This window comes from Mastacembelus armatus, chromosome 17 (assembly GCF_900324485.2).
Source record: "Mastacembelus armatus chromosome 17, fMasArm1.2, whole genome shotgun sequence".
In the NCBI taxonomy this organism is placed as follows: domain Eukaryota; kingdom Metazoa; phylum Chordata; class Actinopteri; order Synbranchiformes; family Mastacembelidae; genus Mastacembelus; species Mastacembelus armatus.
Window position 1 is genome coordinate 2,253,249 of NC_046649.1, and position 12,661 is coordinate 2,265,909.

Consider the following 12,661-nt stretch of genomic DNA (forward strand, 5'->3'; position numbering starts at 1 on the left):
TTTTTTTTTAATTAGTGATGGGCAAGTGAAGCCTCATGAAGCACTGAGGCTTTCCTGACAATTGTGCCGAAAAAGATTCAAAGCTTCGAGACTTCAGTGACGGTGACATCTGGTGGACAACTGAAGCCATAGCAACCTCTAAAGAGCACGACTGAAGCACTGGCACTGTTTCAATCCCATGACAGCAACAAAAGTTCAGACCTCTTGAGATCAAAATGATCCCAAACTTTAGAACGTCGCTTATTGGGGGAACTCGCCGTGAAACTTGCCAAAATACTCTCACTCTCACTCTCCAAATCCTGAAGCAGAATGATGCATGTTATATAGCTGGTATGGCACCAAACCACTCAAATCTGTCAAACCTGTCAAGCTGTCATTGCCTCAGAATGCGTTGAAACGCCATGAGCCAATGACACACACTGAAACACTATTCAATTCAATTCAATTCAATTTTATTTGTATAGCGCCAAATCACAATACAAATCATCTCAAGGCACTTTACAAAAACTAAAACTAAAACTAAAAACCCAACAATTCCCTTATGAGCAAGCACTTGGCGACAGTGGAGAGGAAAAAACTCCCTTTAACGGAAGAAAAAAACCTCCGGGCTCAGTTTGGGCGGCCATCTGCCTCGACCGGTTGGGGTGAGTGGATAGAGCAGAGAGAAAAGAACAGCAAAAATAAACAACAAATAGACACTGCAGGTTGGTGGGACCAGTAACTGCACATCAGCGATATACAGCTCCAGGACCAGGGACACCTGCAGAAGGTACAGAGAGAGAGAGAGAGAGAGAGGGAGGGAGAGAGCACAAACTAGGGGAGAGAGAGAGCACAAGGTTAGTAACATTCAATGGTGGAATATACATGAGGTGGGAGAGAAGGGGGGGGGGGGGGGTAGGGTAGGGGAGCTCAGTGCACCGATGGTCCTCGGGCAGTCTAGGCCTATAGCAGCATAACTAACTAAGGGATGGTTCAGGGTTGCCTGAAGCCAGCCCTAACTATATGCTTTGTCAAAGAGGAAGGTTTTAAGTCTAGCCTTAAAAGTACAGAGAGTGTCTGCCTCCTGAACCCAGGCTGAGAGCTGGTTCCACAGGAGAGGAGCTTGATAGCTAAAGGCTCTGCCTCCCATTCTGCTTTTGAGAACTCTGGGAACCACAAATAGGCCTGCACTCTGAGAGCGAAGTGGTCTATTGGGATAATATGGTACTATGAGGTCTTTAAGGTATGAAGGAGCTTGATTATGAAGGGATTTGTATGTGAGAAGAAGGATTTTAAATTCTATTCTATATTTTACAGGGAGCCAATGAAGAGAAGCCAATATAGGAGAAATATGATCTCTCTTGCTAGTTCCTGTCAGGACTCTGGCTGCGGGATTCTGGATTAATTGGAGGCTTTTTATTAAGATATTAGGACATCCAGATAGTAATGAGTTACAGTAATCTAGCCTTGAGGAAACAAACGCATGGACTAGTTTTTCTGCATCATTTTGAGACAGGATGTTCCTAATTTTGGAAATGTTGCGCAGGTGAAAGAATGCAGTTCTAGAAATTTGTTTTATGTGTGAGTTAAAGGACATGTCCTGGTCAAAAATAACTCCAAGGTTTTTTACAGTAGTGCTGGAGGCCAGGGCTATGCCATCTAGAGTAGCTATAATTTTAGAAAAGTTATTTCTGAGATTTTTAGGCCCAAATATAATGACTTCTGTTTTCTCCGAGTTTAAAAGTAAAAAGTTACTGGTCATCCAAGCCTTTATGTCAGTTAGACAGGCTTGAAGTCTGGTTAACTGGTTTGTGTTAACAGGTTTAATAGATAGATATAACTGAGTGTCATCCGCATAGCAGTGGTAATTAATAGAGTGCTTCCTAATGATATATCCTAAAGGAAGCATGTACAGGGTGAACAGAACTATGAGCCAATGAAAAGCTTTGAAACATTTTGAAGCAATGAAGCGCGAAGCGAAACAGTGAAATCAGTCACGTGACACTGGTGTTTTGATACAAGCTCCGACACAGTGTTTCGAATCACTCCGCTTCAGGAAGAGTGACACAAGCTCCGAAGCCTCGGTATCATTTGCCCATCACTATTTTAAATAATAATAAAAAAAAAAAACAATTATTGATTGCAGCACCAGTAGTGCAAGCGCCTTCCGTGGTGTTTACCTGTCCTCCTGTGTGGCTCGAGCTATTAGATGCGCCTTTCATCTTTTGTGGTTGGAGCGGCCTTCTAGGGTATGTGTTTCTGTTAGTTAGCAGCGAAAAGTCATTACAATTATAGCATCTACTAATATACTTTGTTTCCAATAATAGGAGCTGCTGTTTTGTTTGCCTGATTCTGCCTAAACTCTGGTTCCGATCTCCGAAGTTTGGGGAATGGAGTCTTTACTACACTGTTTGTTGTACGGTGCCGGTCGTCAGCACTACATAGGAACTGTTGCCTCACGGATTCGTGGTTATCTGGATTGCAGCCACGCGCTGCAATATAATCTGTTTTTGTTTTTTTTTTAGTATTTGAACTATTGAATTTTTTTTTATTTATTACAGGATTTATTGTTTTGTCCTTTTTTGGTTGTTTGTTTTTTTGCCTGCTTATGTTTATTAATTTGTGTGTCTCTTGTTTAGGAAAAGAGGATCACAAGGGTGTTGGTGTGGGACTTTGGTGGTGGTGCTTTTTGGTGTTTTAGTAGCACCCAGCTTCTGTTGTAGTGTGTTTGCCGTGTGTGTTTTCCCTCTCTTGGTCCCCTCCCTTAATCCACGGGTTTTCCTCTTATACTTTATTCAGCTCGGTTATATTTATTATTATTAAATTTCAATTTCTTTTGCTTAAAAAAATTGTCAATAAAATTGTTATTTTACTGATGCATACCTGGTCTCTGATCAATTAGTTGAAACGTACTAGTGTGCCTTGTGTTTCCCTGGGTAGTTCCCAGGGTGGCGTTGTCTGTGGAATATTTCAAATCATCACTAAGTGAAGGTTTATTTTAATAAAGTGTGCTTTTATGCGTGGCTGGATGACTGTGGTGATGAGGTGCAGGTGATCGTGGTGAGGAGTCAGGTGAAATGGATTGTGCTGATTGTCTGAGGAGGGAGCCTGGCCGAACCATGACAGTCTGGTCTGACAGCTGTAAAGAACAACTCAGACTGTTTCATGGACACTAACTGGGACATTTTCTTTGAGTTCTGCAAAGATACTGATGAAATTTCAGACACAATAACCATTTACATTAAATTTTGTGAAAACTCTGTGACTGAAACTAAGGTCGTGAAAATATTCTGTCGTGTGTTGACGACCTTGATGCTTTCTGTGAAAATTTCAATCTGACTATACTATAACAGTCAATTTTCCTAAGTATAGCTGGCAATCCTATTTTATAGGATCACAAACAGCAGACACACAACTGGATCCAAGTTCACAGGTGTTTATTCACAAACCATAGTACAGACAATGAGCTACCCCAGGGTATACTGCCTGTGTTCTTCTAATTCTCTACCTTTATACTTTTAGTCAGAGGGATGGATTCCACCCCCTTAGACCACCCTCCTTCATTTTAAGGTCACAGGTTTTTCCATTATTAGTTTCCCTTTTTTAGACATGTCTGTATACTATTTTCTCCTCATTCCTTTTTGAAGATGCTAGGGGACCATGCCCATGTGGTGGCAGCATAATGTTGTGAGGATACTTTTCAACATGGACAAAGAAACTGGTCAGAGTTGATGGGAAGATGGATGGAGCCAAATACAGGGCAATCTTAGAAAACCTGTTAGTCTGCAAAAGACATGAAACTGGGATGGAGGTTCACCTTCCAGCAGGACAACAACCCTATACACACCCTATACACCCTATACACATACAATGGAATGTTTTAGATCAAAGCATATTCATGTGTTAGAATGGCCCAGTCAAAGTCCAGGCATGAATCCAATTGAGAATCTGTGGCAAGACTTGAAAATTGCTGTTCAGACACTCTCCATCCAATCTTACTGACCTTGAGCTAATTTGCAAAGAATGGGCAAAAATTTCACTCTCTAGATGTGCAAAGCTGGTAGAGACATACCTCAAAAGACTTACAGCTGTAATTGCAGCGAAAGGTGGTTCTACAAAGTATTGACTCGGGGGGCTGAATACAAATGCCACACTTTTCAGATATTTGTAAAAAAAAAAAAAAAAATTGAAAACCATTTATCATTTTCCTTCCACTACAGTTATGTGCCACTTTGTGTTGACATAAAATCCTAATAAAATACATTTATGTTTGTGGTTGTAACGTGACAAAATGTCGAAAATTTCAAGGGGTATGAATACTTTTGCGAGGCACTGGAGGTAAGTGTAGAACCAGTACAGAGGACTGACTTGTAAACTGCAACATATGTTTGGATTATGACTGAGGTAGAATTGATCATGAGGACTGGGTTGTTATCAGATTTTTGGTGCATGAAGCATTTTAAGGCCTACTAGTTTTGTACTAGCATGGTTTGGAGGTCGGACAAGCAAGCTAACATGAGGAGGGATTCATATTCCATTGTGTGTTGGTTTCTGTGCTTCTAATATCACAACCAGGCCTTTCACGTTTGAATCTTGGGCTAACTTGGCTAAGTGAGGGTAAAGGGTCAGTATTGTACAAATCAGTTCTTAAGGCATCTAACTTCAATACATTGTTCATTTATTGAATACAAAAAATGTTTCATGTTGGCATTTCTTCTGTTTTGTAAAGGTAAGCTCTTTGCACTGACTGTGGTCAATACAGACTGGATTTTAAATGGGTTCGTCCACATTGGATGTATATTGAAAGAAGTACAGAAGAGCCAGCATGCAGTCAACAAATAAAAATAAACTTTTCACTTTCCACAGTATGCAATATTAATATCTGTACTTCAGCAATTTAGGTTTCTAAAGTGTTTTGGAAAATGTGAGAAATGTAAAAAAAAAAAAGCTCAATTAAAATAGGCTGAGATATCAGCCTTCATCATCTTCATGTTTCTAGTATACAGTCAGGTCCATAAATATTGGGACATCGACACAATTCTAACATTTTTGGCTCTATACACCAACACAATGGATTTCAAATGAAACGAACAAGATGTGCTTTAACTGCAGACTGTCAGCTTTTATTTGAGGGTATTTACATCCAAATCAGGTGAACGGTGTAGGAATTACAACAGTTTGCATATGTGCCTCCCACTTGTTAAGGGACCAAAAGTAATGGGACAGAATAAGAATCATAAATCAAACTTTCACTTTTTAATACTTGGTTGCAAATCCTTTGCAGTCAATTACAGCCTGAAGTCTGGAATGCATAGACATCACCAGACGCTGGGTTTCATCCCTGGTGATGCTCTGCCAGGCCTCTACTGCAACCGTCTTCAGTTCCTGCTTGTTCTTGGGGCATTTTCCCTTCAGTTTTGTCTTCAGCAAGTGAAATGCATGCTCAATCGGATTCAGGTCAGGTGATTGACTTGGCCATTGCGTAACAGTCCACTTCATTCCCTTCAAAAACTCCTTGGTTGCTTTTGCAGTATGCTTTGGGTCATTGTCCATCTGCACTGTGAAGCGCCATCCAATGAGTTGGACCACCCCCCCCAAACGTCTCCCAACGTTTTATGACCCTTTGATCAAGTAAACAAATGTAACAGAAGATTGTTAGCACATATTAGCACATGAGAACAATCATCAGAGGTCGCTCATTCTGTTGCAATTCAACACTATAACCTGCGTCATTACGCAGCCTCCAAAATGAGACGTGACTTATATCACTACATGTGTCTCTCTCGCCTCTGTAAAAGTTCTTTGTTCATAGCACCCCTGAGTTCGGGGTCCCCCTATCGGCCTGGCGCACTTCCGTTGTGTTCTCTCTTTTGCAGCGCGTTTCTCTTTTGCAGCGCGTTTCTCTTTTGTAGCGCGTTTCTCTTTTGCAGCGTTTCTCTTTTGCAGCGCGTTGGTACATACCTGGCTATCAGAGTTCCTTAGACCACTGTATCTGCTGGCAGAATGTAATTCTTCATCTGAGGATCCCCCTATGATGTTGTTCCCCCTTCTGCCACGGCCCTTTTTTAAGCAATTCTCCTGTGGGTGTAGCAGATGTCAAGCAGTAACCTTGGGACAGAAGCATGACCACAAATGGATGGGATGAATGATGGAATTTATTCCCCTTTAAAGAAGAGTAGTATGAGGCAAAATTAGTACAAACACACCAAAAGACCTACTCTCTCAGTCCCGTGCTTCCCATCTGCATTCTCACATTCACTGAACACGAATGCTTAAAGTTTTAACACAATATACACAGTTGATAAAGTTACAAAAAGAGAATAAATAAGACATATATACGAGAGAGCGAAAGATACCCGTGCTTCCCATCTGGGACACTGAGTCTGAATGGACCATGTTTTCCACCTCCATTGTCGACGCGGCGGCTAGGAGCTGTGGCCGTAAGGTTTCGGGTGCCTGTCGTGGCGGCAATCCCCGAACCTGGTGGTGGACACCGGAGGTAAGGGATGCCGTCAAGCTGAAGAAGTAGTCCTACTGAGCTTGGTTGGCTTGTGGGACTCCCGAAGAGATTCTGGCAAACCGTCCGGCGCCTCAGGAGAGGGAACCAGTGCTCTACCAACACTGTTTACAGTGGAAGTGGGGAGCTGCTCACCTCGACTGGGGATATTGTCGGACGGTGGATCTCCTCAATCCCGTCAACATATCTTCCATAAGGGAAGCAGGGGCCGGGATTAGGAGGCTGATCCGTCCATCACCCAAGCCGAAGTCACTGAGGTAGTTCGGCAGCTCCTCAGTGGCAAAGCACCGGGGGTGGATGAGATCCACCCCGAGTACCTCAAGTCTCTGGATGTTGTTGGGCTGTCATGGCTGACACGCCTGTGCAACATCGCGTGGCGTTCAGGGACAGTACCCCTGGATTGGCAGACCGGGGTGGTGGTTCCTCTTTTTAAGAAGGGGGAACGGAGGGCGTGTTCCAACTACAGAGGGATCACACACAGCTTCCCAGGGAAGGTCTATGCCAGGGTGCTGGAGAGGAGGATCCAGCCGGTGGTCGAACCTCGGATCCAGGAGGAACAATGCGGTTTCCGTCCTGGCTGTGGAACACTGGGTTCATGGGAGTTTGCCCATCCAGTCCACATGTGTTTTGTGGACTTGGAGAAGACATTCGACTGGGTCCCTCGTGACAACCTGTGGGAGGTGCTCCAGGAGTATGGGGTCCGGGGCCCTTTGCTGAGGTCTCTGTACAAACGGAGCAAGAGCTTGGTTCGCATTGCCGGTAGTAAGTCAGACCTGTTCCCAGTGCACGTTGGACTACGGCAGGGCTGCCCTTTGTCACCGTTTCTGTTCATTACTTTTATGGACAGAATTTCTAGGCACAGGGGCCAGAGGGAGTCCAGTTCGGGGACCACAGGATTTCATCTCTGCTTTTTGCAGATGATGTTGTCCTGTTGGTTCCATCGAGCCAGGATCTCCAGTGTGTGCTGGAGACCGGAAAAAGGTGGCTTGCTATCTCCAGGCCAGGAGAGAGATCCTGCCTCAGGTGGAGGAGTTTAAGCATCTCGGGGTCTTGTTCACGAGTGAGGGAAGGATGGAACGTGAGATTGACAGACTGATCGGGGCATCGGCAGCAGTAATGCAGTCGGTGTACCGGTCCGTTGTGGTGAAGAAGGAGCTGAGCCGGAAGGCGAAGCTCTCGATTTACCGGTCAATCTACGTTTCTACTCTCACCTATGGTCATGAGCTTTGGGTCATGACCGAAAGAACAAGATCGCGGATACAAGCGGCTGAAATGAGCTTCCTCCGCAGGGTGGCCAGGCGGTCCCTTAGAGATAGGGTGAGGAGCTCGGTCACCCGGGAGGAGCTCGGAGTAGAGCCGCTGCTCCTCCACATCGAGAGGAGTCAGTTGAGGTGGCTGGGGCATCTGTTTCGGATGCCTCCTGGGCGCCTCCCTGGGGAGGTGTTCCAGGCATGTCCCACCGGGAGGAGGCCCTGGGGAAGACCCAGGACACTATGTCTTCCAGCTGGCCTGGGAACGCCTCGGTGTTCCCCGGAAGAGTTGGAGGAAGTGTCCAGGGAGAAGGAAGTCTGGGTATCCCTGATTCGGCTACTGCCCCCGCGATCCGGCCCCGGTTAAGCAGAAGAAGATGGATGGATGGATGCTTTTAGGTAAAATGATGACAGGCACCAAATCTGTCATTGGTGTATGTGTCAAAAACCTTATTAAAAAAACATATATTTTGACATGGAGATGCTGATTTTGACTTGTCATTGGTTATTGGTTTCTAGATAAAGCAATTCAGGTATTACTGTTCCCCCTTTGCTGACAAGCAGTTGGCTGTGATGCCAAGTAAAGGTCGACTTGCTTTATTTTGCTTTTTTTTTTTTTTTTTGATATTTCAACCATGTCACTTAAGTAATCTGTTATATGACTTTGCTACAGGATGTGAAGAAATACATCATGGAAACCTGTCAATACTTGAAAGCTAATCACCACGGAAGACAGAGAGACTGAGAGAGAAAAGTGCAAAACTCTACAAGAACCACAAGCACCAAACATCCGGTGCATATCTTTATAGGCATGAGACATTACTTTAGGATATTTGCTGTTTTTAACGAATTGTGAATGTATATATTTCTCTGTTTAACCCCAAGTCAACAGATAAAAATTGGACCTACCTTTCCCAGGACAACTGAGAGACAGTGCACAATAAAAAGCAAACAGACCTCTGGCTCTGACATCTGTGGTCATGAAGTCCTTTGAGAGACTGGTGTTGGCTGACCTGAAGAACATCACTGGACCCTTCCTGGACCCCCTGCAGTTTGCCTACCGATCCAATCAGTACGGTGGCCGACAAGGGCAAACGCGCTGCAAAAGAGAAACGCGCTGCAAAAGAGAAACGCTGCAAAAGAGAAACGCGCTGCAAAAGAGAAACGCGCTGCAAAAGAGAAACGCGCTGCAAAAGAGAAACGCTGCAAAAGAGAAACGCGCTGCAAAAGAGAAACGCGCTACAAAAGAGAAACGCGCTGCAAAAGAGAAACGCGCTGCAAAAGAGAAACACTGCAAAAGAGAAACGCGCTGCAAAAGAGAAACGCGCTACAAAAGAGAAACGCGCTGCAAAAGAGAAACGCGCTGCAAAAGAGAGAACACAATGGAAGTGCGCCAGGCCGATAGGGGGACCCCGAACTCAGGGGTGCTATGAACAAAGAACTTTTACAGAGGCGAGAGAGACACATGTAGTGATATAAGTCACGTCTCATTTTGGAGGCTGCGTAATGACGCAGGTTATAGTGTTGAATTGCAACAGAATGAGCGACCTCTGATGATTGTTCTCATGTGCTAATATGTGCTAACAATCTTCTGTTACATTTGTTTACTTGATCAAAGGGTCATAAAACGTTGGGAGACGTTTGGGGGGGGGGGTCCAACTCATTGGATGGCGCTTCACAGTGCAGATGGACAATGACCCAAAGCATACTGCAAAAGCAACCAAGGAGTTTTTGAAGGGAATGAAGTGGACTGTTACGCAATGGCCAAGTCAATCACCTGACCTGAATCCGATTGAGCATTCATTTCACTTGCTGAAGACAAAACTGAAGGGAAAATGCCCCAAGAACAAGCAGGAACTGAAGACGGTTGCAGTAGAGGCCTGGCAGAGCATCACCAGGGATGAAACCCAGCGTCTGGTGATGTCTATGCATTCCAGACTTCAGGCTGTAATTGACTGCAAAGGATTTGCAACCAAGTATTAAAAAGTGAAAGTTTGATTTATGATTCTTATTCTGTCCCATTACTTTTGGTCCCTTAACAAGTGGGAGGCACATATGCAAACTGTTGTAATTCCTACACCGTTCACCTGATTTGGATGTAAATACCCTCAAATAAAAGCTGACAGTCTGCAGTTAAAGCACATCTTGTTTGTTTCATTTGAAATCCATTGTGTTGGTGTATAGAGCCAAAAATGTTAGAATTGTGTCGATGTCCCAATATTTATGGACCTGACTGTATACTAGAAACATGAAGATGATGAAGGCTGATATCTCAGCCTATTTTAATTGAGCTTTTTTTTTTTTACATTTCTCACATTTTCCAAAACACTTTAGAAACCTAAATTGCTGAAGTACAGATATTAATATTGCATACTGTGGAAAGTGAAAAGTTTATTTTTATTTGTTGACTGCATGCTGGCTCTTCTGTACTTCTTTCAATATACATCCAATGTGGACGAACCCATTTAAAATCCAGTCTGTATTGACCACAGTCAGTGCAAAGAGCTTACCTTTACAAAACAGAAGAAATGCCAACATGAAACATTTTTTGTATTCAATAAATGAACAATGTATTGAAGTTAGATGCCTTAAGAACTGATTTGTACAATACTGACCTTTTACCCTCACTTAGCCAAGTTAGCCCAAGATTCAAACGTGAAAGGCCTGGTTGTGATATTAGAAGCACAGAAACCAACACACAATGGAATATGAATCCCTCCTCATGTTAGCTTGCTTGTCCGACCTCCAAACCATGCTAGTACAAAACTAGTAGGCCTTAAAATGCTTCATGCACCAAAAATCTGATAACAACCCAGTCCTCATGATCAATTCTACCTCAGTCATAATCCAAACATATGTTGCAGTTTACAAGTCAGTCCTCTGTACTGGTTCTACACTTACCTCCAGTGCCTCGCAAAAGTATTCATACCCCTTGAAATTTTCGACATTTTGTCACGTTACAACCACAAACATAAATGTATTTTATTAGGATTTTATGTCAACACAAAGTGGCACATAACTGTAGTGGAAGGAAAATGATAAATGGTTTTCAATTTTTTTTTTTTTTTTACAAATATCTGAAAAGTGTGGCATTTGTATTCAGCCCCCCGAGTCAATACTTTGTAGAACCACCTTTCGCTGCAATTACAGCTGTAAGTCTTTTGAGGTATGTCTCTACCAGCTTTGCACATCTAGAGAGTGAAATTTTTGCCCATTCTTTGCAAATTAGCTCAAGGTCAGTAAGATTGGATGGAGAGTGTCTGAACAGCAATTTTCAAGTCTTGCCACAGATTCTCAATTGGATTCATGCCTGGACTTTGACTGGGCCATTCTAACACATGAATATGCTTTGATCTAAAACATTCCATTGTATGTGTATAGGGTGTATAGGGTGTGTATAGGGTTGTTGTCCTGCTGGAAGGTGAACCTCCATCCCAGTTTCATGTCTTTTGCAGACTAACAGGTTTTCTAAGATTGCCCTGTATTTGGCTCCATCCATCTTCCCATCAACTCTGACCAGTTTCTTTGTCCATGTTGAAAAGTATCCTCACAACATTATGCTGCCACCACATGGGCATGGTCCCCTAGCATCTTCAAAAAGGAATGAGGAGAAAATAGTATACAGACATGTCTAAAAAAGGGAAACTAATAATGGAAAAACCTGTGACCTTAAAATGAAGGAGGGTGGTCTAAGGGGGTGGAATCCATCCCTCTGACTAAAAGTATAAAGGTAGAGAATTAGAAGAACACAGGCAGTATACCCTGGGGTAGCTCATTGTCTGTACTATGGTTTGTGAATAAACACCTGTGAACTTGGATCCAGTTGTGTGTCTGCTGTTTGTGATCCTATAAAATAGGATTGCCAGCTATACTTAGGAAAATTGACTCAGTTATAGTATAGTCAGATTGAAATTTTCACAGAAAGCATCAAGGTCGTCAAAGTGTCATACAACGTTGGGAGACATGGGGTGGGGGGGGGGGGGGGAGATCTGAAGGTGCTGTAATGACTATAGGTTGTTGTCTTGTTCAGGGTGTTCTTTAGGGAGTCGGTAGGGTGAGCTAGAGGGAGGAGAGGGAGGGTGAGAGAGAGCTGTTCGGTGAGGGGAGTTAGCGTGGCTACGGCTGAAACAGAAGCCTGTTACCTGTTCTGGCTAAAAAATTAATGAAGCAAAGTGACAAAAGAACGTCTGCTGGCTGTGAATTTAGCTGGGCATTACAGTACGTTTTACATTTATTATTTTTTAAACACTTGGCCGTCATGTTTTACAGTATTATAAAAGTTGTGTTGTAAAAGATGACGGCCAAGTGTTAAGTAATAAATGGAAACTGCACCTTCAGATCTCCCCCCCACGTCTCCCAACGTTGTATGACACTTTTGATCAAGTAAACAAATGTAACAGAACATTGTTAGCACATATTAGCACATGAGAACAATCATCAGAGGTCGCTCATTCTGTTGCAATTCAACACTATAACCTGCGTCATTACGCAGCCTCCAAAATGAGATGTGACTTATATCAATACATGTGTCTCTCTCGCCTCTGTTCATAGCACCCCTGAGTTCGGGGTCCCCCTATCGGCCTGGCGCACTTCCATTGTGTTCTCTCTTTTGCAGCGTCTTTCTCTTTTGCAGCGCGTTTCTCTTTTGCAGCGTTTCTCTTTTGCAGCGCGTTTCTCTTTTGCAGTGTTTCTCTTTTGCAGCGTTTCTCTTTTGCAGCGCATTTCTCTTTTGCAGCGCGTTTGCCCTTGTCGGCCACCGTACTTCTGAGATGCTGTCTGACATCCTGCTCTGATCCACTGCCTGAGTTCGATCTGGGCTGCTCCTACCACATAGGCCGAATCTGTGTAAATGTTAATTCTTTTTCCTTTACCCCATTTGAGTTCCTCAATTACTGCTTTGTAGCTCTGCCAGTTG